Source organism: Python bivittatus, unplaced genomic scaffold (genome assembly GCF_059951505.1).
Source record: "Python bivittatus isolate LINGU-HERP-01145 unplaced genomic scaffold, Pbiv_v1 ctg000020_np1212, whole genome shotgun sequence".
Lineage (NCBI taxonomy): Eukaryota > Metazoa > Chordata > Lepidosauria > Squamata > Pythonidae > Python > Python bivittatus.
This window is the reverse complement of record NW_028277030.1, coordinates 98904701-98924447: the sequence shown is the minus strand read 5'-3', so window position 1 is coordinate 98924447 and position 19747 is coordinate 98904701. Positions and strand designations below refer to the sequence as shown.

General features: G+C 41.8%; 1 protein-coding gene across 7 annotated transcripts in view; it reads right to left on the bottom strand.

Moving 5' to 3' along the window:
• Positions 1-17638, bottom strand: part of SLC29A1 (solute carrier family 29 member 1 (Augustine blood group)) — a 79370-nt gene extending 61732 nt beyond the window's left edge. For 5 of the 7 annotated variants that reach the window (XM_088145208.1, XM_088145193.1, XM_088145179.1 and 2 more), the window contains exon 1: positions 16912-17119. The gene's annotated coding sequence lies outside the window, so the exon portion shown is untranslated. The other 2 variants (XM_088145219.1, XM_088145223.1) reach the window with 2 other exon arrangements.
• Positions 17639-19747: the final 2109 nt, after the last annotated feature.

Genomic DNA, 19747 nt, shown 5'->3' with positions numbered 1-19747 from the left:
ATGGAAAACCACCAGGTTGGCTCTAACATTAGGCAGAATGAGGCAGCTGCCAAATGTAAGAAATGTAAGCTGGAGAGAGACAGCCAGGAGTTAGAAACAGAGCTGCAAGGGCCCCTTATCAGTGGTTTTCTCGGGTGCAGCCTCCTCTCAAGCCCCATTCTCCCAAGCAAGGGGGTGGGTGGGTTTCCATTGATTTTGTATACTTGTTCTGCACACACGCCCCAGTTCCCAATTCTAATGGAGGCAAGAGTTGTTACACATGCTACTGTAGCATACACTTAAAACTGCCTCTGTGCACACCATTCACCAAACAAAATTAATGCAGGAAAATAAGGAAATTTTGGGGTTGAAACATTAATATAAAAAACCGACCCCAACTACCCCAGCACCTCCTTTGGTCTTTTTCCTCTGCTACAACTCAATGGCTGTGTTTGCTCAACACACTGCACCTGGTTCCTGCATTCACCACTATGTGGGATCTGCACGATATGTCGCCCTATCAACTAAACATATCGGTTTGAGGTGCAACACAAAAGAACCTTACCCAAATGAAAACCAAATTTCCCATGCTATGCAAATGCAGCTGCAAAGTGTTTAACTGATGTTAAACACTGAAAAAACAACAACCAATATATTCTCCCACACACACAATTCTCCTTTCTCAGCTACTCTCCCTTCATTTCTTCATCAACCTATGCTCTGCATTTTCTTTCAGCTTAATGACTCTGCTTACTGCGCCATATCATTGGCAAATGGTTCTTGAGTAACAGCCTCCTCCCCACTGAAATTATCTCCAGGTAGGATGCAGAACATCCAAGAGGATTCCACACCTGTTGCATCAAAAGAGCTCATTGAATAAGAGCACCAGAAGCCAAAAAGCATCAGTCTGATACACACTATAAAGAATGTTTGGGTATTACTATTATGCTAAGATCCTGCTCCAACTGGTTGTTGTTAAATATGCCAGGAGCCAATCTGATACTACAGTGCTTCCATCCATGACATGTGCACTGATATTCACATAAAGCTAGAACAAGATTGCATAACACTACTGATCAAATACATGCCGTGGGGAATTCAAACATCCATTGTTTATGGCCCTTTCCCATAGCTTTATAGAAATATAACATCTACTAAAAGAGGATGGGCAAGTGCCTGCATCATGACATCTGCAATGCTTGTCCTCTCCCCTGATTCTAAAGCCTAATGCGGAGTCAACACTAGTTTTCCCAATTCATTATAGCCAAGAAAACACACTGCGGGATTAATGAAAGACTTTTATGCTATTGCCACCAAACTCACTGGGTACAAATAAAAACAGGGGAAAAGGAGTTATAGTGAAGAGTTCACAGATACCACGCAAGAGCATAGTACACCCTGTGAAGGGCAGAGAGAGAAGCAGCCAAGGAAGAGAGAAAGACAGAAGATATATTTTGCAATTCAGTAACAGAATGGGAGTGTTAAAGTGGTGTTATGCACTGCACTGACGGAACTGAAGAATTCCAAAGCTAACAAGATTATAACTGTCAAACACAAGCATTAACGTCATAGAGAAAGGCAAAACAGGTGGAAGTTGTGAAGCAAGACCTCTGATTTGGTCACACTTGTTATTTTTCCAGTTCAGTTTTTCCCTCTCCCAAAGGGACTCCTGACAAGAAACTTCGCCTAGTAAACAACAACAAAGCAATTTACCCAAGCTACATTCTACGTCCTTCTTTTATTAGGAGATATTGAAAGGAGGACCTCAAGTGCACCATCTTAGTAGACAGGCTAACTGGATACCCAAGGGCCTTCCGTGATCATAATGTATAGTGCAACAGATCAATATTTAGCAGTTATTTGCAATCCGATGCTTTTCAGATAATCTCACATCTTGGGACTAGATTGGGAAAGACTACTTTAAGGCATATGTCTGAATTTCGTATTCTTTTTCAGCATTCCTACGAAATAAGTCCACCAGAATATTTAAGAGCGGTGGAAATCCAAATCTCCCACCATGCAGTCAAAGCATTTCCTTGTGGTTAAATCCTGGGGAAAAAAAAAAAAAGAAGGTGGTAAAAGGAAGCCAGTAATTATTTATGATAAGCAACACAGCATGGCTAGCTTCTCTACCCTGTGCTGCTTTGTGAAACAAAGGACTTGTTTCCTGTTGCTTGGGTAAAACCAGGGCCAATTTGAAAATGTTGCCTTGTTGCTGTGTCCTCTTTGACAGTGAAAGCATCTATGACCCAAAAGCACCTGGCTTCGCATGGTGGTGTGACCCGTTCCCATGTTAGTGCTGGAAGCCTCCACAGCCTGGTATAAGGAAGGATCCAGATTTCCTGCCTGGCTTATATAGTTCCTGTGAGTATAGAAATGCAACAGATTGGACTAACAACTACTTGGCAGCAATGTACCTTGTCTCCTGTATGGCTTTACTTAGGGATCAAGTGCAACTGGAGTTGGGACCACTTTCATTTGAAATCTGGTACAAAGGGTTAAGCCTCCTCTGTGGTCTCGATTTTGATTAGGCTGAACAGGGTTGCCATATGCAACCTTTGGAGAAAAGGGGACTAACACATCCTCATTACATTCTGTAGTCTAGACCTGATTAGCTCTTTCAGGGGCTAGTTACAAACTGGTGCCCAACCTAGCAACGATGGGAGAAAACTTATTTCTCACCCAGAAATTCCACTCAGTTTTACTGTATCCTGTTAAAGAACATTCTGATATAAAAGACACTACCTTTACAATACACAGTATTTCCAAAAGGGGAAGGGCTCTGAAGAGTAACTCAATTTCATAGCTCATGCTACCAAAAACAAAACAAAACAAAACAAAAAAACAACAACCCAGATTCAGCACAGGGCAATTCAGTGATGCTGAATTGAACTACTTCCCATGAACTACTCCCATGCCAAGCCAGAAGTTCAAGATATTTGGGGGAAGAAATCTGGAGTCCTGCTGATGTTTCTAGGGTAAAACCTTAAAGCATTCAGGGTGTGTTTACTGCTTAGATCTTAAAAACTAATGCAGAACAGGCAAAGTTCACATGCATTAACTGGGCAGGAGCCTGATAGGGAAGGAATGATGAGGGCGTAGGCAGCAGGACTGACTACCTTAAAAAAAGAAAGCCCATCTGTTTATCAGAAGTCACCTAGCAATCTGATCATTGGAAAATTTGGCCATGTCACCTTTCCTTTGACTGGTTTTCCAGGCAGGTAGAGATCCCAGGAATCCTCTGTCCATCACCCAAATTAACTGCAGCAAAGAAACAGGCACATTCTCCAATTTCCCCTTGGCAGCAGTCTACCCTGTTCTATCTTGTATAGAAAAACACAGCCAACAACTCTTTCCTGAAGTGGTGCCTTAGAGACTCCGTATTCTAAACAGGATGTTTTGCAATCTGAATCTTCGCCCAAAGTTGGGCTCCAGAGATTTAGGCCCCTTTTTCCCAAAGATAAGGTCTGTGTTTGCCATGTTACTGAAAGAGTGAAAACATACACAGATTAAACTGGGATCTTTGTTGTTGTTGATTGGGAAAATGATGCTTAATCAATGTGTAGAACATCTTGGAAAGATGGTTGGAAGGTTTGTCTTTTCATCTTGGTTTGCAATCTTCATCTTGGTCCAGTAAGCTTTTCATACTGGTAGATGACAGAAGGCAATCTTTGACAAATATCATCATCATCATCAATAGGACTTTCAGCATTCAGGATCTTTTATATATGTATTGTTAAGTTATAATCCTTATAACAGTACTTATTACTCACTATTCCCAATTCCACAGATGGGGGAATACAGGTTTAGAGTGAATGGTTGCCTAAGGCCACCGAGTGCATTCATGGGAGGGTAGGGGCAAGATAAAAATTAGAAACAATGTTCCACAGCCCAGTCTCTTCAGCTCCCAGTACTGAACACTTGCATCAATAACCTTCCCTCCTTGCATTGCTCAGGATGAAGTATAGACTGGAGCAGCACATGCATTTGTGCAATCACTTGCCGATAACGATAACAGCATCAAGAAGTAGCGTAATGCAGATCCCATTCTGATAACAAGCAGCTCAGTTCCTATTTAGCATTCCACTTCTTGATGAAAATTCTTTCTGGAAGACTAAATTTGCCTGCCTCAAATGACAGACCATGAGACAATTTACGGGCAACAAGCTGTTCATCCTTCATATTTACTATTGCTTAGTTTTATTGCCACAGTGAGTGTCCTTTGGATTTTATATCTCAGGCACTCAAATGACTTTTGTTTCTCTGACTTCTTCAATTAGAGTAACACCTTGTCACCAACCATCATCCTGCCCACTGGCCACCATCCTCTATATGCTGATTTGGGGCCAGCCCCATTCACACTCACCACGGACAGCTCATTGCCATTCTAGAGGAAACAAGAATACTGTTGGTTCTTCAGAATTTGGCCCGATGACCTCTGGCTACATTTCCTTCCTTTTAGTTGACCATCTTCCACCAAAGCTAGCAGTGGGTGTATAAATGCAACAACAAAATATTGATAGCAGTGTGAAAAACAATAATTCAGATGTGGTCCTATCATGTAATCATATTTTCATAGAAAAGCATGACAAGGGATACTGGATGGCCCATTAGTTACTTAAAAAGGAGAGAAAGCCTATGGCTAAAACATCAGATGAAATCAGGTATTCAAGAATCTTTTATTATGCTGTCATTTGCTGCCAATTAAAATATAATAAATACAACATCTGTAAATACTTATTGGAGAGATGTCATGAAACTCCTTTACCTCACTTATGCTCTATTTGTCCTCACATCTATGCTTCTTGGAATGAAGTCTGTTACAGATAAACATCTCATTTATGACCTCAGGCTTATTCTGCTTAACATATTTAATTGCCACCATACAAGAATATCCTTGGAGAAGAGTTAATTGCAATAAAACAATGGTTGTAATCTTAATTGCACCTCCCTGGAAATAAGTCCTTCTGAACTTAATGCACTTTACTTTTAAATGAGTATGCACAGAATTATGTTCTAATGGCCCCTTTAAAAATTACTTAGCACTGTCCTCTCCAATCAGGTGCCCTCCAGAAGGGCTGGAGGACAAACTGCAGAAATATGTTATTTTTACCTGAGTTTAGAGATAAGATGATGAGATCTGTCATCCACTATACCAGGAGGTCCAAATGACCAGTCATCTAAAGCCAAGGGCAAAGGGAGACCTCCATGTCTTTGGTTTCCAACTTCCCACAACCCTAGCCAGCATGGTCAATGATTAAGAATCATAGGAAAGATAGCCCAGCAACATCAAAGGTCTTTATTATTACCACCACCACCCTCCCCAAAAATCCAACCCAGATACAAAAAAGAGACTGGGAAGTACTACTGGAAATTTGACATATCAAGCTGGGTTGTTCAAAGGGTCAAACTCACTGGCAGAATTTTATACTTAAGACTTTTCTTTCTTAAAATCTGGAAAAAAAAATCCACATAAATATTTCTTAGTACTAAGTTATTCAAACACTTTCTTTGAGTCATAGAATCATAGGGTTGGAAGGGACCTTGGAGGTCTTCTAGTCCAACCTCCTGCCCAAGACAGGAGTCCTCATACCATCTCAGACAAATGGTTATCCAATCTTTTCTTGAAAACCTCCAGCGATGGAGCACCCACACCTCCAGGAGGCAAGCTGTTCCACTGTTTAATAGTTCTCACTGTCAGGAAATTCCTCCTTATTTCCAAGTTGGAGCTCCCTCTGACAAGCTTCCACCCATTGCTTCTTGTCCTACCCTCAGGTGCTATGGAGAATAAATCAATGCCCTCTTCCCTGTGGCAGCTCTTCAAGTATTGGAAGACTGCTATCATGTCTCTCCTCAGCTTCACTTCGTTAAGCTAAACATACCTAGTTCCTTTTGCCATTCTTCATAGGATTTAGAGTCATGGCATCTGATTTCAGCTATCAAGAAAGATTTGGTAATGTGGCAGGGTGAGTTGTCCTGGTGGACATAGAAGGATTCAATGGTCTCAAGGTTACAGATTTTTTTCCTGTGAATCAAAATTAGGCTCAATGTCACGTAGACAAGCTCCATGCCTAATTAAACACTTTCCTTTCAGCTATAAACCTGTAAAAGGGCAGAAGCATTAAGGAGGATGTCATTGGGCATTCCTAGACTTGTTTTGGTCCAGCGTGGACTGGTGATATGTGTATAACAAGGAAGAGGAATCTGCAGCTGGAAACCCAACAAGAACATGCAGAATCTGACAGAGATCTACTGAGCCAGCTGGCTGGTGGAAAAGAAAGTTTTTGGAGAAAGAGATCAGAGGGCAGGAAGGACAGCTTGACGAAGGTGGTGGAATCCAAAAAGCCCAGAAAAGAATTAATTTTTCCCTTTTCCTGTTCTCCTCCCAAGATAGAAGCAAGTCCAGAAAGAAGCTTCATGAGACAGGAAGAGAAACAGACAAGACACAGTAAAAAGCTCCATTTGAAATTGTCTGTAGAGAACTGTATATGTATGGTTTGTTAAGCTAAGGCCACTGTATATATTAAATATCACCACAAATAGAAAAGAAATGCCTGTGTGTGTCTGGAAAATTCTTGTTCTTTTTCTCACCTTCCAACAGGTAACTACAGTTTTGTACAGTATGATTAAATTCACAGACCTCTGGAAACAAGTCAGTGGAATGACGACTATCACTATACAAGCAGGAAAGGAATCAGATTAGGAAGGAGATTCCAAACAGCAGACAGCCTAGACAGAAATGACCAGTAAGGAGCTTCGAGACTATCTCAGTTTTAGGGGAAAAAATGTGGATGTAACTATGTGGCTTTTCATCTTGTCAATGCTATGAAATCAGAGCTATGCCATCTGAGGCCTCAGGATATAACCTTTAATCCTCCAAAAATTATGACTGAACTGCATTTTTTTGTCAAAGAGGTAATTACTAAATACATGCCCAGAGAGTAATAATATAAACCACATTTAATTAATTACATTTCATACATACTTTAATTAAATGTAAGAATTATATGAGATGAACTTTAGTTTTTATCTTGATTCCACCCCCAATTTCTTGAGTATACTCCTCAAAGTGCCACTGAAAATCCCAGTGCAAACCTCACTTAGCCTTCAAAATTTGTTCACCTGGCCCTAACCACACCTGATCTGCCATCACTCTTCACCAATGGGAGAAGAGCACTATCTACATAATTGTCTCGAGACTCACACATGCATTAAGAAGAGTGACATCATTTGCTCTGGGTGTGCTTTTCTGTTTTGGATGTCGTCTATCAGTTGCTCAATCACTAAATGCGCTGTGCTGCTACGTTTACAGAAACCAGTGGTTTTCTCAGTCTCTGAATCAGTATGCACGGCGATGCCTTGTTTCCCTGGAATCTACTGGGAGCAGTGACAGCTGCTAAGACTTCCAGAGGTAATAGATTTAAGCTATACCCATATCTGAGACTAGAGAGGGAATTTATAACCAGGGGCTTTCTGACCTTAAGATTCATGGAAATAAAATAAAAGAGGATACTCTTCAGCTGGAACAATCACTAGAGCTCTGATACCATCTATGGGGAACAGAACACTATTACTATATAGGCAAAGTAAGGCGAGAGAAAGGAACTATGCCTTAACCAAGTGAGGATCAAGAAATCACATGAGGCTCATGAGGGATCAGATTAAGTGGTTTATAGAATTAAGTATTTCCAATAGCTTGATGAACCCAGCAGGAATGGGAAACTCTTAGCCTGGACCATTCTTCTCTAGTCTGCTGCCTTCCAGATGTCTGGAATTGCAATTCCCAAAGTCTACATAGGGCTGGAATTTTGGGAGCTGATGTTCTAACACATCTACTGGATGTCCAATTAGGAAATTATATAGACCATTCAGGCACATTAATCATGCACACCTGCTACTATATGCAGGGTTAAACTTGGCATGCACAGAGCCCACCATAACATGCCAGAAGTCAAATTATAGTATGACAATATTGCATTCACCTTAAGCACAATGTGAGAAATTCACACTCTTACAAATATAGAAGCTTGTAGTAAGATGTGAGGGCAGAGCCAATCTGAGTGTGGTATAGTTATGCCTGCAGTGTCATGGGGCCTCAGAGTGGCTCAGCCACAACTTCAGAAGAAACAATACAAAGACTAGTTTGCAGCATCCTTTGCAGATAGGAGGTCCTCCTGTTGCTCCAAGGGGAAACTTTGCTGTTCTCACCTTGTGACAAGGGGGAGTATTTCTTTTGCTCCTTCCTATGAAAAGAAAGGGACTGTTCCATTGGCCAGCTGGAGGAAATGTTGGCCAGCAACATGGAAGGGACAGAGCTCTTTGGTGGGACCTACTCATCCAGTGCTACAAAGAGGGTGAGAGAGGCAAGGGTAGTGACTCTGCAGAAGAGCCTATATATGGCAATCCATTTGGCTCCTAAACTTTCCATGGCATCTCCTATTACAGGACATATGAGCGGCCCTTGTTTACTGACTACAATTGGGACCAGCAAGTTGGTTGTTAAGCAAAGCAGGTTAAGTGAAACTGTAACTGTGCATATGATCTTACTTCAGCTTTCTTTTGCTTTACAGACCTTCAAGGGTCATAAATATGAGGATTGGTTGTAAAGTTACTTTTTTATCACCGTAATAACTGTGAAGGATCACTAAATGAGGCATTCACTAAACGAGGACTACCTGTAAAGCAGAAAAGGTACAAGATCTAGACACACTCCTGATCAAGTTTTTATATTTTGGCAAGTTGCTATGGGAGGAAACTGATCAATATATTTCCCAAACAAGCTTACTGGCTATATAAACAGCTTGACTAAAACTCTAAGCCTGAACATTTTATGGAAAAAAAGAGGGATGATGGCTGTTCCAGAAAACATGACTGAAACAAATTTAGCATATTGTTACCGCAAAGTTTTTCTATATGTATATGATACCAATTCATTGCTTTGTCTTCTAATTTGTGCTACTTTACTTTTCATTTTCTATTTTTTTAAAATGTCATCCTTCAAATGTTTTTTAGTCCAGAGGCTGCATTTCCAAGAAATTATGTGGTAGCCAAGTTTGCAGGGGGCATGATAATGATGCATTGGTCATTACAGGGTACAGGAATGGAATTTTCTTTATTTTTCTATGTGGGGGAAGGGGTTGGCTTGTTTTTAAAAAATGAAGTAAGAAGAGATAATTATCTCCATTAAGCCTCCTTATCAAAAGGAACCAGAACACCGGAAAGACTTTATCTAACTGTACTCCATTTACCAAAGTAACAACCCAACCTCCTACAAGAGGAGCTGTGTAAGAACATTATTTACACGACTACAAGCGCATTGCAGCAACCCAGAACAGCAGTAAAAGGAAACAGACCACCTATAAAACATCTTCCAACAAAATGGATATCCATGCAACTTTATCAAAAAGTGCCTGACCCGCAACCTACAACACAACCAACACAAGCTATGAAAAGGATAACACTGCCATACATCTGAAACGTCTCAGAAACTACCAACAGACTACTACAACCACATGGCATCTCTGTAGGACACAAACCAACTGAAGCCCTCCAAAACATCTTAAGCAAACCAAAAGATCCAGTAGCAAAAGAAGAAAAAACAGGAGTCATCTACAACATACAGTGTAAGGACTGTAACAACCACCATGTAGGACAGACAGGCAGAAGGCTAGCAGAGCACATCCATGAACACCAACTAGTAGTCAGAAGAGACAATGAAAACTCCTTAATCTCACAACACATGGCAGACTTAACCATAGTTTCAACTGGGAAACTGTCAGCATCTTAGACCAAGCTAAATCCAAAAATGCAAGAGAATTCCTGGAAGCTTGGTATTCAGACAAGGCAGCCATCAACAGGCACATAGAGATAAACAACATCTACACACTATTCAAAAGAGACAATAAAAAGGGAAACAAAAGACCAGAACATCTCACCAGCAATCATCACCCAGATAAGCAGAGATTAACCCCAAGATTATCACCAGACATACAATCAGCAGTAAACAATACCCTAATCAAGGAACTGCCAGAGGGAAAAAATAAAACAAAACCCCCACCCACACCAACACTGTCAGGGCATGCCACTGTATATAAACAGAGAGCAAACCCCATTCCATTCCAGCACTGAAGATGTTACCTAGCCGGGTAATGAAATGTTTGCAGGAAAAGAACGAAGCTCAGAGAACCCCAAGGACTCCACAGTTCAACCCTGAGCTACACATATTCGCCTCCATTGGGACAGAGTATTGTCTGATGAGGTTACACCAGTGTTTTCAGACTTGGCAACTTTAAAATGTGTGGACTCCAAGTCCCAGAATCCCCCAGCCAGCATGGGGAACAAAAAGCCTTTAATCTCTTTGTTCATTATATTAATCTCTTGAGATATTAGGCAGGGGCACATGATAATTGCTATTTAAAATTATTGTGCAGGAATTATCTACCCTAACCCATCTTAAGCTATAAAGGTATCTGCTCAGAGAAGGATCTCTTGACCATTTCAAGTAGCCATTGAGAAGCAGACAAAAGTTATTTATTTATTTGTTAGATATATATCCCATCTTTCATTCAGGAGCTTAAGATAGCATACATGATACTCCCTCCTCTGTTTTCCCCCACAAGAACCACCCTATGATATATGTTGGGCTGAGAGAGAGGGACTGGCTCAGTCACCCAATGAGCTTCCATGACTGAAGATGGACTTGAATCGGAGTCTCCCCTGTCCAGCCACCTAGCCACTACACCACATTGGCTCTGGACAATGCAGAGTAAAGGAGAGTCACATGTCTGAAAATACTGGACAGTGGCAAAAGCACAGTTGTGCTCTGAGCACCAACAATTCAGGCTGACTCTGATGCAAGCTCAAATCCTAATAACTTACATGGATACATCCATGGAGTTTACTTAGATGATATAGTGGTTTGCTGCTGGTTTCTTGCAGAGTGTTTTTTAACTTCTCAGGGTAGCCTACAGCACTAGTCTCTTAGCCATGTACTGATAAGTCCTGACCTAATTTAGCTTTCTAAATCAGCTGAGGTTGGTCAGACACAGAGGAATGTGGCAGGGACTTAAGAGCTAATGTACTCAGGTAGCAATATTACTCTAAGATGCGTGGTATCAAACAGGAAATAATGGCTGGTGTGGGTCTTCCGGGCTGTGTGGCCGTGTTCTGGAAGTTTTGTTTCCTAATGTTTCGCCAGCACCTGTGACCGGCATCTTCAGAGTGCAGGAGCACAGACAGGAGCAGTTCTCTCTGTGCCCAGGGTGATGTGACCCTTTTGTGGGTATTTATAGGGATCGGGGGGGGGGGAAGCCTTCGACAATACATCAAACAGGAAATAACTTTGGGGATAAACAAGCAAACCAACAAAGTGATAAGAGACAGCTCTGCTTTTGCTTTTCTGAGAGGTTTTTTAAATTAATTTCATAATACTTGTAGCCCACCCCATTCCTAATGGACTCTGTTAAGAAAGGCAAAAATTGAAGGAGAACATAAAGAAAACCAAGTGATGGAGAAGGTACAGGGCAGAGTATCAACACCTTACTCCTTTGTGGGCAAACTGAGATTGTCCTAATATAGGGCTGTAGTTTTATCAGTCCCTTGTCCAGATTTCCTGTAGCTTGCCAAGACAAAACACCAGCAAAAAGGAGACACCAAGTATTTGATGGGAAATAGAGTAGAAGTGAGCAGAAATAACAGGGTGACATAGAACAAGATGACTTAATCCAGACAGTTGCAAATCCTACTCACAATTCCCCAGACAGCATTGGTATTGCTCTGGCCCCATCTACTGCAGCTTCTGACTGCACCCACTGCCAGATTTCCCCTGTGTGGCCTCAACTGAAAAAAGGCTCCCCACCCAGAGAGTAAACCACCTTCTAAAACACATGAGCCGTCTGGGCAAAGAAGGTAAGAGCTTATGGTCATTCTGCGTACAAGATCAGACTCCCAAGAGTACAGCAGCTAAAAGTGTGAGCCCTTGGCACAAAGCATATCTCAACACTAAGCTCGCACAAATCATCCCATCCCCTAGATTGGGGGAAAACCTGATATGGAGATAATACAACTGGCTATGTTATAGGGAGGTTAAAAGCCACATATTATCAATACAGCCTCACATATGAAAAAAACTAAACACAGCAGAAGAGTCTAACAACAGAAATTAGAAAAAAGAGAGCGAGGATGGAAATATAAATTCACAGGTAAACCCAATTGTCCCCCTGCACATTCTTGCTCAACTAAGAGCTCTGGAATTATTCTGTTAGTAGAGGAAAAACTTGTAGAGAGTTTATTGCTGGAAATTTTGTCAATGTGCAGAAAATACACACTCCATTATGGTCAGAAGTTTACAATCTCATAGAGTATGGCAGTCACAGGTGAGGTTTTAGAATGCTTTATCCTCTCAAAGTGGCATCAGTTAGAACAGTTGGCTTTTCGTGGTCCGAAATGAATAAACCTAGCTTCTCCACAAGTGTCAGTAATAAACTAAACTGGCACTCTAAATAAATGGCTTGCTGCAGCAATCTAGCAGCAGTTTGTTTAGTTTTTTTTTTTTAAATGCAGGTTGAAGAGGGGCTACTCAGGAATGCATGCAGAGGGGGACAGTTTACATCAATATTCTGACAATCACATCAGCACCTCAACTAAAGGTAAAAGTAAGGGCATGTTGGAATGTAAAGGATAATACTCTCTCATGCAACCTGTTGCTCATCAAGTCTTTGTTCCAACCTGGTTTTCCTCCCTGTAACCTTGCCTTCCTCCACAGAATCATAGGGCTGAATGAGACAATTTGAGCCAGGGAGTCCCCACTTGCTGCAGAAATCCAGTTAAGGCATGTCCAATAGACAGTTGGCCTCCACTGGAATACATCCAGTAAAGGAAAGAGTATCCTAAAAGTAAGGATTATGTTAGTTTGTTTTTTAACATTGAATCAACATTTGTCATTCTATAACATGAAACCATAATTTCATGTCCTGACTCTTGAACAGTGGAGAATAGATCTTGATCTTCTTTTGGGTGACAGCCTTTTGGGTATCTGAAGAGGGATATCACATACAGTCAGGTCCAGAAATATTGGGACATCGACACAATTCTAACATCTTTGGCTCTATACACCACCACAATGGATTTGGAATGAAACAAACACAATGTGCCTTAACTGCAGACTGTCAGCTTTAATTTGAGGGTATGTACATCCAACTCAGGTGAACGGTGTAGGAATTACAGCAGTTTGCATATGTGCCTCCCACTTGTTAAGGGACCAAAAGTAATGGGACAATTGGCTTCTCAGCTGTTCCATGGCCAGGTGTGTGATATTCCCTCAGTACCCCAATTACAATGTGCAGATAAAAGGCCCAGAGTTCATTTCAAGTGTTCTATTTGCATTTGGAATCTGTTGCTGTCAACTCTCAAGATGAGATCCAAAGAGCTGTCACTATCAGTGAAGCAAGCCATCATTAGGCTGAAGAAACAAAACAAACCCATCAGAGAGATAGCAAGAACATTAGGCGTGGCCAAAACAACTGTTTGGAACATTCTCAAAAAGAAGGAACGCACCGGTGAGCTCAGCAACACCAAAAGACCTGGGAGCAACGGAAAACAACTGTGGTGGATGACCGAAGAATCCTTTCCCTGGTGAAGAAAACACCCTTCACAACAGTTGGCCAGATCAAGAACACTCTCCAGGAGGTAGGTGTATGTGTGTCAAAGTCAACAATCAAAAGAAGACTTCACCAGAGTGAATACAGAGGGTTCACCACAAGATGTAAACCATTGGTGAGCCTCAAAAAACAGGAAGGCCAGATTAGAGTTTGCCAAACGACATCTAAAAAAGCCTTCACAGTTCTGGAACAACATCCTATGGACAGATGAGACCAAGATCAACTTGTACCAGAGTGATGGGAAGAGAAGAGTATGGAGAAGGAAAGGAACTACTCATGATCCTAAGCATACCACCTCATCAGTGAAGCATAGTGGTGGTAGTGTCATGGCGTGGGCATGTATGGCTGCCAATGGAACTGGTTCGCTTGTATTTATTGATGATGTGACTGCTGACAAAAGCAGCAGGATGAATTCTGCAGTGTTTCGGGCAATATTATCTGCTCACATTCAGCCAAATGCTGCAGAACTCATTGGACGGCGCTTCACAGTACAGATGGACAATGACCCAAAGCATACTGCAAAAGCAACCAAAGAGTTTTTGAAGGGACAGAAGTGGAATGTTATGCAATGGCCAAGTCAATCACCTGACCTGAATCCCATTGAGCATGCATTTCACTTGCTGAAGACAAAACTGAAGGGAAAATGCCCCGAGAACAAGCAGGAACTGAAGACAGTTGCAGTAGAGGCCTGGCAGAGCATCACCAGGGATGAAACCCAGCGTCTGGTGATGTCTATGCGTTCCAGGCTTCAGGCTGTGATTGACTGCAATGGATTTGCAACCAAGTATTAAAAAGGGAAAGTTTGATTTATGATTATTATTCTGTCCCATTACTTTTGGTCCCTTAACAAGTGGGAGGCACATATGCAAACTGTTGTAATTCCTACACCGTTCACCTGAGTTGGATGTACATACCCTCAAATTAAAGCTGACAGTCTGCAGTTAAAGCACATTGTGTTTGTTTCATTCCAAATCCATTGTGGTGGTGTATAGAGCCAAAGATGTTAGAATTGTGTCGATGTCCCAATATTTCTGGACCTGACTGTATCTCCTTAATCTTCTAAAGGCTGAACATCCCCAATTCCCTCACTCTCTCTTCAGAGGACTTACTCTTCTTTGTTCTTGTTATGCTTTGTCTGAATCCTTCTTCAAATGTGGTCCCACAAATGAACCCAATACTTAAGGCGGAACTATTACATCCTATGATTTGGAAACTATATTTCCCTTGATACAGGCCACTGTAAAACCTTTTGTATTTTTGGCAAACATATCATACTGCTGACATATATTCAGTTTGCAATCAGCTACTATTCCAAGATCTTTTTCACAAGCATTATTACCAAAGCAGGTGTCCCCCATCCTATGTAACTGAATTCTGATTTCTTTTGGACCTTAACTCCCACAAAAGTTTATCATAAGTCTGTTACTCTGGACAGCACCACCAAACTCATGATTAGCATGGTCATCCATCATTGCTCCACCAAAAAAGCACAACAGCAAGAGCAACAATCAGCTCCATTGTAAAAATGTTGTAGTCCTGCTGCTTTGGCTTTTTGTTCTATGGAAACCTGTTTTATTGTTGATTACTTGTATAGCAGTTTGGGTTTTTTTGGTACATTGCTCTGGCCTCTTTCAGGAGGAAAAACACTATCAAATAAAATTTGAAGAATACTAATAATAATAAATAGCACAACAGAAGCTACCAAATATCCAGTCATATTTCTATTTTCTCCCATCTGGCTTAAAACATTAAATCTATACATGTATATATTCATTATATCTAACCTGATAACAAAATAGTATTTTGTTGATTATGCTTGGATCAGAAATTATTCATGTTATATCTAATAGTTTTCATCAAAAAAAAAGACACATTTGTTGTATAATTGAGAATTCTGGCTACTTTAAGCTTCACAAGTAAAATCAGACACAATATTACAAGAGAGTGTTTTGATTATGGTCTCCTTCACTCCCCTGCCCCCCCCCCCCAGTTGTCATAAATTGTGCCTCAAACTCCTTAGGGGTGGTCTCTTAACAAATGTCCAAAATAAAATGGAAACTAAGGAGTCATAGAACTCTTCAGCAAAAAGCAGCCTCCAGTATCTTTCCAAACAGAGCTGAACAAAGATCTTTCCTTTATGCACCTCCCAACCCACCAGCATTCCATAGCAAATGGAAGGAAGATGAGGCTGAGAAAATATCAAGGACTGTCCCAAGGTCATCCAGAAAACCAGCATTGGCACTTCCCTTGCAGTCAGAACCATCCAAGAGGATGCCTTTCAACATAAGATAGGTGAAGAGCATCCTGCCACATCCACACTTTCCAAAATATATACATGTTTGCATCACAAGCAATCTTCCAGCTTCTGCTTCCCTGTCCTGACTGGACAAATGCAGCATGCTCTCACCTCTAGCTGGATATTTACCACCACTGACCTTCCAATCCAAACTGTTCTGAGCACGGGGAGGGGGGGGGGCTGCTCTGGCAGCAATGAAAGGAAATGAGCCCTTGCTGTGTGCTTCACAAGCCTGTGACCTTGAGAAACTGGAGACCTGTTGTTTGTTCCAAATTCATTCCAAAATTCTGATCGGTGTAGTAAATACCAAGGACAACCCAAACAAGGGTCCCTGTCCCCAGTGCACCTGCTTGACCTGATATTCAAACACTTTCTAATCTTGTTTTGACTCAGCAAAGAGATTCATTCAAAACACGTGCAGGAGAAAAACACAGCTAGACTTACATGCAAAGGTCCACTTCTTTAGTCAACATTAAAACGTGTGGTCAGGCTGACTTATCAACAATTCCTTTGGACCTTACTCCACAAATGGTTACTGACTCCCTATCAGAAACATGCCACACCTAACACTGTATTTCTCTCACTTGCTGGTATTCTGCACTATCCAGAGCAATGCATCAATCAGTCACTGAAAGTTGAGCAGCATACAAGTTGAAAAAAATCATCGTTACCAACCAGTATTCAGGATGCTGTAAGTAGATAAGTTTTTGAGAGGCAGCACAGAATACCTTCTAAAGCCAAGCACAGAAATGAGGATTTCATGATATTCTCTTGCTAAGGGGTCAAGAACAAATCAGTCCTCCTAGCTGCCTTCCCAACTTGGTTTCTTCCCAATCTATTTTAACTTCCATCATCCTCACCCAGCTTGGACATTATTACTACCATGAACTATAAGACCCTACAAGACATCACTCTTGGGATTTGTGCATAACAAGTAATAATGATCAAAGCACACACACAGACACACACCTTTCTCACCTCAGAAATGGGTAGAATATCCAAGCTGACTGCAAGGCTGTGTTCACCTTATCTGCTAACCCCTAAACCCAGGTTACATCAAACAAATGTACTGTATTATGGATCAGCTTGTTATTCCAATATATTAACAGACCATGGCTGAATCCCCCAAAATACAGTGAACCCTGATGAACCCTGATGGCAAGCGCAGCGAGAGGGTTCCCACTGCGCGCTCCTTACTAAGCCACTCTGCCTCCAGGCGCTCACGCCAAAGCACGTGCAGCCCGCTCGGGCCTGACTCTCGCGGCAGATGACTTTCCAAAGGAACAGCATGCGCCAAGTGCAAACGCTAGCAGGAAGGCAGCGCTCCAGGGCTAAGCTCCACCTTGAAAGCATTGATTTCGGGCCAATGAGAGCCGCCGCCGCCCCCCCGCTGCTAGGCTTAGAACTGAACGGAGCCCGTCTGGGGGAGGTGGAAGGATCTCAGGGTTTAAAGGACCCCGGAAGCCTCGGTTATCCTGCCCCTCCGCTCCCTCCACCCAAAGAAACAAACACGAGAGTCGAGAGCCGCCCCATCTGAGCCCGGAAGCAGGGTTGTGTCCTCCCTTACATGCGGCTGCGAGTCTTTCTCCCTCGGCCGCCCACCGCTGGCCCCCGGCGTTTTCTCCGCTCAAAACTCGCTGCCCGCTTTCACTCCACCGCTCTCCTCCAGGTCCCGACGAGATTCCCGGCGGCCTGCTAGGGATTTATAGCGGCTGAGGGCGACCACCAGGTCCTAGCGCTCTTGGTTGGCGTCTCTCCTGCGCTCCCTGGACCTTCCTTTGAGGCAGGACTCAGCGCCGGCACGTTGGCTTGTTGGTGGGAGAGTTCATGAGCACGTACAGATCGCCTTTCCCTCCAGCCCCGTCTCTCTTCTGGGCTTCCTGTGCATTTGGAGCCAGGAGTGAGCAACCTAAGGCCCTGCACATATTTTAGACTACAGTTCCCACAATGGGTTGCCGCTTTATAGCTACCCTTTATTCTGGCATAAATCAGTACCTTAATCCTTAGAGTGGCAGAAGATTTATAGGCTGGGTTTGCACCACATGCTTAACCATGTCAGTTAAAAATTTAGTGGCTAGTTTGCTCGATTTGTGAAGTTTGGTTAACATTAACCCTGTTTATTATTACGGTTTTAGCACTTGGCTTGTGTGAATCCAGACCCTTTGGTTAATGAAGAGTTTGTCATCTGGGCACCCAAATTAAATCTGCAGACATAGTTTGTGTAATGCAGCAGAAACAAACAAGCTTTGTTGCAGCTTAAAAATTAATATTGTGCCATGAGCTTTCTAATACATTAGCCAATAAATTTAGGATTTTTTTTTTTTTTTCTGTAACAAGTATCTTGTGCTCTTGAGTCCCATCAGTATTTTGGAAATTGATCCTAAAGAGAATGAAAGCATGCTTTGGATCCAATAACACCTGATACTTTCTTTATGGCAAATGCTAGGTGAAACCCTAAACTGTCCCTAAAGAAATAGTTCCACTTGGTAGATTGCATGTTTTCCCGCAAAAACGTTGAATCTTTGCTTTCTCTTGTTATACACTGTAAAGAAAAGGGCCAACAATGGCTGTGATCCAAGTCTTTGGATGAGTGTGGTTTTAAAATTGGAGAAACATCAATAACCTGCACTCTGCTGATGACACTACTTTGATAGCTGAAAATTCAAATCATCTGCAAATCTAGTAATGAAAGTCAAGGAGCAGAGGGAAAAATGGGACTAATGACAATAAGTTCAGCAACCAGACAAATGCAGATATTGAATTGGTGGATAGCATCTGCCTTTTAGGATTGACTATCAACAGTAAAGGAACCAGTTATCAAGATATATGCTGCAGATTAGCACTTGACAGAGTACAATGAAAGGCCTTGGAGAAGATGCTCAGATCTCGAGATGTGTTTATACCTACAAAGATCAGAATCGTGCAGGGAAAGGTTTTCCCCGTGCTACTCCATCGAAATAAAAGTTGGTGTTTAAAAAAGTAGGATAGTATTTTTTGAACAGTGGTGTTGGAGAAGACTCCTGAGAATACCATGGATAGAAAGAAAACAAATAGATGGATAATTAAACAAATCAACCCAGAGTTCTCACTTGAGATACAAATAACCAGCCTCAGATTATCATATTTTGGACATAGTTTTGACTTAGTTCTCTTGAGAAGTTTATAATGCTGGGAAAAGTAGAAGGAAAGAGAAAAAAAGGATGACCAGCAGCAAGATGGATGGACTGAATTACAATGGCAATGGGTGCACTGTTGGAAAACCTGAAGGGCTAGGTCAGGGAAAGATCATCCTGGAGAAGACCTGTCTACACTATGTTCTAAGGCAGTTTCTGGCTCAGCCTAAGCCAATAAACTAGAGAAATGCTAGCAACAAACTATATCAAAAAGCGGTCAACTTCCCCTCTTGCTGTATTCTAAGTTTTTAGTTTCTCTATGGGTAAAAGTAGCTTGCTTCGGGTCATTGCCCTCTCCTCACTTTTTTAGGAACAGAAAATAACACTTTACATTTTGAGCACTGCTTCCTGCTCAAAAGGGACTTGGTTCTGGAGGTAAGAACTTGGTTCTTGTTCCTTTTTTGCCCACCAATTTTTTTTGCCCATCAGTGAGTTTCACACACCAACTGATTACGTCCGCTTATTTTGTCTGTCTCACACTTTTCCTGCCAAATGGATTAGGGCTGTTGATCAATGGTTGTGAATGTATGCACCCATGCCATAATCACAACAAGGATGTTGTACAATTTGATTATGTCCGTAGTGGGCAAACTTTGGGGCATGAGATTTTAACACTTAGTGGCAGGCAAAAAAGCAGCCTC